Source organism: Bombina bombina, chromosome 2 (genome assembly GCF_027579735.1).
Source record: "Bombina bombina isolate aBomBom1 chromosome 2, aBomBom1.pri, whole genome shotgun sequence".
In the NCBI taxonomy this organism is placed as follows: domain Eukaryota; kingdom Metazoa; phylum Chordata; class Amphibia; order Anura; family Bombinatoridae; genus Bombina; species Bombina bombina.
Window position 1 is genome coordinate 109696100 of NC_069500.1, and position 6909 is coordinate 109703008.

Genomic DNA, 6909 nt, shown 5'->3' on the forward strand with positions numbered 1-6909 from the left:
AAGTTGCTTAAAATGGCATGCTCTTCTATCTGAATCATAAAAGTTTAATTCTGATTAGACTATTCCTTTAAATGGATAGTTTAAGATTGTAATGTAAAATATTTCATTCTGTGCAGTAAAATACTTTGAAATATACATTTGTTATTTATTTTGTCCCCTTTGACAATTGTTGTTTTTCTCCATTCCATTGAGTTGCAATAAAGTAATGTGCACCACCATGTTGAGACATAGGTTTATTCCACATCTCTTCTGCTAAGCATAATTATTGACAGATATGAAAACGGCAATAAAGGAGTATGTGCACACAAGGCTGTGTGGAAACTCTATATTTCACACAGCTCTTTTATTGCCTGTCTCAAATATGTCTCTAATAGTTCACAGCAAAAGAGATAGATAAGGGTAAACCCTAGAGTCCAACATGGGGTGGCCATTACTTATTATATTTATACTAAATTATTAAATTACTTACAGAAGCTAAACCTTTACATATATAGCTTTAATATTAAACAGCTAATATAAATAAAAAAAATACATTTATATGTGTTTTTTTAGGATTTAAAATACATCATTATATGTAGCTTTTATTTACTCTTTAATATCCCTTTAATGTGTCCTGCAAAATGTCCTATTTCAAACTATGGAAACAGACACATTAGCAGTGGCTAAAGGGGCATAATAATGCAGTTTCATTAGTGAACGCTAGAGGTCAGTAGAAAACACGCCTCAGCATACCTAAATCATTCACCATACATCAAAAGCTGGGCGCATCTCACTAGCACTTAGCTATATATTTAATAATGCCTGTGTTCATTAGACTACTTCTAGCTTCATACCAGTGGATTAAGTTGTGATGCCACTACAACTACTGGCTGACACATTGTTTGCATACAGTAGCTCTAACAACCAGTGTTAACACGTTTATTATGGAAACAATATGTAAAACTAAACAAAATCCCATCTATCCAGATAAGTCATATGCTTTGGGCTACTATGTGCAATATGATTTATAGCTGGCTGTGAAATTAGCACACAGGATACGTGTGGTTTTTCATAAAATTCCCTAATTATAGTAAGTGCAAAAAAAAAAAAAAAATACATTGTAAAAGAACAGTAAATGTAGGATTTCTTATAAAAAATAAAAGTTGGAATTAATTTTGATCTTTCAATTTTGGATTTGGTTTGATACATATTTTACAGGATTAATATGGCAAGTTTATATTTAATGACTACATTTCTTTAGGCGGTAACTCTATAGGTAACTCTATAGCCCATATAATCCACAATGATTTGTCTCAGTGCCACTATCTGTATCGCTAAATATTGTGCCCTGTTCCCTAGAGCTTACAATTAGATGCAGTAAAAACCTATAGGACCTGATACATTCAACTCTATCGATAAACAGAAATAATGTAAATAGCTAAGGATAGATTTCTTGTTCCTACAGGTATGCAGGTCCTACTGGCAGTGAGGGAGGAGATGGATCTTAATATTCTATACAGTGATGTCAGGGCAAGCAATGTGCTTTTGTTTAAACAACATGTGTCTGTAATTGTAAAACTCTAATATATAAAGTGATGTACTATATGTAATCAGAACTACTGGCAAACATGTACATATACCAAAGGCTATTGTACCTCCCTGCAGGGATGTATTACTCCATAGCACATTGCCTGGATAAATCTATTTCCAATACACAGCACCTATAGGAAACATAGGTAACACAGCTGGAATCACCACTATTTCTTGCACCATAAACAAGAGGATCAAAGTGGAAAGGCTATAGGAATGAAACTGCACAGCATTCTGCATTATATTCAGCAAGAGCAACTAGCAACACAGCAGATATTACACACAAACCTATTTATCGTTTATACCACCCCCTCCTCTGCAAATGAATTTAAAAACCTGTTGCATCAACTTCTACTGTGACAGTGTAATAGGGAGCAATATATTCAGTCCACTGAACCGTAAATATATTTTACAGGATCATAGGAATTCACATGTGTTTTCAAGAATTCTGATTTGTGCAAGATACAATAAAAATGTGTATTTAATTATACAATGGCAAATAATTCAGCTTGAGATTGGTTTTTAGTTTAGCAAAATTGATACATTTGAAACAATAACAGGTATTCTTTATATTTTTCATCTGAATATAAAAGTTTTGAATGAACTATTTTTTTTTTTTTGCAAAACATATTTATATTGATTTTCAACAGATACAATAATGATTTATATTTAGGCTATGCTGTGATTATTTATATCAGATAAAGTCTAAATTAAAATGTGATGATGTATTTAAATGAATCTATGTGGCCAGATGCAGAATTAAACTTCTGGAATAGCCAAGATCTCTACTGGACACTTACCGTTTGTATGGCCTCTTTAGACCTAAGAAGGACATTAAACTCTCCCAAAAGAATACGACCCTTGAAAATATATAAGAAACTGATTGTCCAGGATGGTTCTACAAGTCTGCTACAATCATAGACTTTAGTGAACACAACCACAGGTAAGCAGGTGGCTTTGGCTGTTGAGGTCCTTGTTGCAATTAGCTGTTAGAATAATAATTTCCTTCCCTCCAAGATCAGCATAAAATGAAGCAGCAGCCACAGCTTTTCTGCGCAAAATAAGTCTTGATGCTAAGATCCTCCCTGGGAATCTGAGAAGCACAAACCATCAACAACTGCGGGGAGTCAAATGAAGACATCAGGGCTCCTTTAACAACAGCTGGTCCAGAGAGATCAGGGGGAGGCAAAGAAGAAAAAAACAGCTGAGAAGTAAAGACAAGACTAGCAAGATCACAATCCCTGGGACTTGTTAGCTAGTGAGAAAAAAAGACTTCCTCCTGAAACAGATCTCGACACATAGCAAGGTTAGATCCAATTGGAATGTGTAGGACAGATTACTTCTGAAATCCAAACTTGGTGAGGGCATCAGCTCCTTACAACGTGAGAACAGCCTCACTAATCCCCTGCAGGAGGTCCTGAGCTGGGCTGGGAGTCAGGCAGCCTACAGAGCAGATGTGGTGCACTCCACATGAAAGCGAATATTTGCCAAGAGAAGCTGCACTGGGGATGGATTTATAGGCTCCCTGTGTGTGACGTGCTCTTAGGGTCTCCTCTGATTCGCTTTCACACTTAAGACCTCCACATCTGAATGTCTCTTTGGTGAAGTCAGCCTCTAATATCACTTACCCAGTAAATGAATGATCAGGAGTCCTCTACACTTGTCTGGATTTTCTCCCATCCCTAATATTATTCATAGGATGAACCTTTATTTATGGGATTCCCTTTTTTTCCCCTGTAGGTGGGATCTCAGTTGTACAATTTATATGCAAATTGGAATTTGGCTAAACACAATTGTGGCTCAAAATAACTAGATAAATATTGTCTCTTGTTATGAATACAAACTATGCAAATGCCATTGTTTATGCAGATGGGGAATAAGCTGCTGTAAGAAATAAACTGAACATCATTTAGCAGTAGGTGATTATGTGTTTGATGCTCTGCAGGACATCTGGAGGAGCCCTGGTGCAAATGTGCCCCAGTAACATGCTACCTGTGCTGCAGTACTTGCAGGAAGCTCAGTGCAGAGTGTGTTTACATAGTCTCCAGTTACATTACCCTCTATATATATTCACTGTATGTGGAGTATGTGCATGACCTGAGCAAGGGGCTTTGAACTTCTAAATAACCCTGACAATGAAGGTTCTAATTTCATTTAATATTATTAGTTGTCTCATATTTTTAGATGCTCCGATCCTGTAAAAAGGAAGAGCATGATGTTAAACTTTGAGGATGTGTTCGTTACATACTATTATTAATAACCTTAAATATTAGTAACAATAATGAAGACAATGTGATGGTTTTATTTTAAATGACTAAATTGGTACATCATATTATGTTTTGTAAATAAAATAATAGGATCACAATACAAATTTATTCCTTATCAAAATGATATTTTTGCTTGATGTGTAATAAAATGAACATTATAAATTTCATATAATAGATAATGATAATTAAAACGTTTTCTAATTGTCCAAACTGATACAATACAAACAGCTGCAGTGAATATAAAGTTTGGTTTAATACTGGAGTTTAGTAATGAAAAGTATCGTGGGTAAAACTCAGGCTCTAAATTTTGATCTGAAAAACACAGCAACAGAAAACAGTAATAATTTTATTATAGAACATGTTGTTTACTGTATCCATAGCAACCGGATGGGTCCAATCAGTGTGTTTTTCTTTCTTTCTGAGATTCTGTTGTCAGAAAGCAGCTGTGGCTCTGCTGACTTTACAGTCACTTTGGTTTAACCCTTTGATAATTGTTTTCAAATATTTGTATGAAAGAATAATGTATGTATTTATGTTTATCAAACATACAAACACAATAAAAACACACACAAAGTATACACACACACAAATTATATACATACACAGTACACACACATGCACACAAAGTATACACACAGTCTACACACACAGTGCACACACACAAAGTATATACACACACAGTGCACACACACAAAGTATATACATACACATGCACACAAAGTATACACACACTCTACACACACACACACACACACACACACACACACACACACACACACACACACACACACACACAGTATATATCAACACACAAATTATATACATACACAGTACACACACATATGCACACTCACACAAAGTATACACACACTCTACACACACAAATTATATACATACACAGTAAACACACATGCACACAAAGTATACACACAGTCTACACACACAGTGCACACACACAAAGTATATACACACACAGTGCACACACACAAAGTATATACATACACATGCACACAAAGTATACACACACTCTACACACACACACACACACACACACACACACACACAAAGTATATACCAACACACAAATTATATACATACACAGTACACACACATATGCACACTCACACAAAGTATACACACACTCCACACACACAAATTATATACATACACAGTACACACACATATGCACACAAAGTATACACACACTCTACACACACACACAAAGTATATACCAACATACAAATTTTATACACACACACAGTATACACACACATGCACACAAAGTATACACACACTCACACAAAGTACACACACACACAGTATACATACACACACTCACTCTACACACACAGTGCACACACACAAAGTATACACACACTCTACACACACACACACACAAAGTATATACCAACACACAAATTATATACATACACAGTACACACACATATGCACACAAAGTATACACACACTCTACACACACAAATTATATACATACATAGTGCACACACATATGCACACAAAGTATACACACACTCTACACACACACACAAAGTATATACCAACATACAAATTTTATACACACACAGTATACACACACATGCACACAAAGTATACACACACTCACACAAAGCACACACACACACACACACACAGTATACATACACACACTCTACACACACAGTGCACACACACAAAGTATACACACACAGTATACATGCACACAAAATATACACACACTCTACACACACACACAAAGTACACACACACGCACACAGTATACATACACACACTCTACACATACAGTGCACACACACTGTACACAAACAGCACACACACACTACACACACAGTATACACACACACTCTACACACACTAAACACACATAGTACACACACACACACACACACACACACAAACCACACAACCAGTATACATGCACAAACACACATACACACTTTCTACACACACAGTCTACACACACAGTACACTCATACTCCACCCACACTCTACACACAGTATACACATACACAAACAGTATACACACAAGCACACTGTCTACACACAGTACATACACATTACACACACACATTATATACACACACACTCTACACACAGTATATATATTGCTTTAAATATATATATATATATATATATATATATATATATACATACATACACTGTATATAAACACACACACACACACACACACACACACACATATAATGTGTTCAAAAACATGCACACACACTCTCTACACACAAAGTATATATATTGTTTTTGAGAGAGTTTCTGGTTGGGTAGAGTCCCTCCTGCAGCCCATTGTCCAGCAACTACCATCTTTTCTTAAGGACACTACACATTTGCTTACTAATCTAGAGCAGGTAACTTGGAGTACTGACTGCTCATGGCTAACAGTTGATGTAGTGGGATTATATTCATGTATTCCACATGAATATGGGATGGAAGCTATTAAATATTCCCTCAATATGTACAGTAACTACGATGCTAAATTGAAAGGGTATTTGATAAAAATTTTGGATTTTCTTCTAGTCCATAACTATTTTAAATTTGGGGACTCTTTTTTTCTCCAGAGGTGTGGGACCGCGATGGGTGCTAAATTTGTCCCCGCCTATGCAAATATTTTCATGGGCAGGTGGGAGAGGTCCCACGTCTTTGGAGAAAGAAATCCATACAGGGGAAATATAAGGTCATACAAAAGGTATATTAATGACCTTCTCTTTGTATGGACAGGAACGGAACAACATATGAAGGGATTTCATTATCTATCTCAATAATATTCACTTAAATTTACAATTTACATCAACCTTTGATAAAATTAAAATACCCTATCTAGATCTGTATTTGATAGGTGATCCAGTTAATTCAAAACATCGTATAGAAAGCCCATCACAATTTTGCATGCCCGGTCATGCCACCCCAAACACACTGGTTTTGGGGTGGCAAAAGACCAGTTCATAAGGTTAAAAATTAATTGTTCGTCTGATACTGATTTTCTAAAGGATTCACAGTCATAGCTGAGCGATTAATAAACATCACATTATCTAGTACTATA

General features: G+C 35.7%; 1 protein-coding gene across 1 annotated transcript in view; it reads right to left on the bottom strand.

Moving 5' to 3' along the window:
- GDNF (glial cell derived neurotrophic factor) overlaps window positions 1-3025 on the bottom strand; it is a 54201-nt gene extending 51176 nt beyond the window's left edge. Inside the window, exon 1 of the mRNA XM_053700426.1 lies at window positions 2370-3025. The gene's annotated coding sequence lies outside the window, so the exon portion shown is untranslated. The remainder of the gene's footprint in view (window positions 1-2369) is intronic.
- Window positions 3026-6909: the final 3884 nt, after the last annotated feature.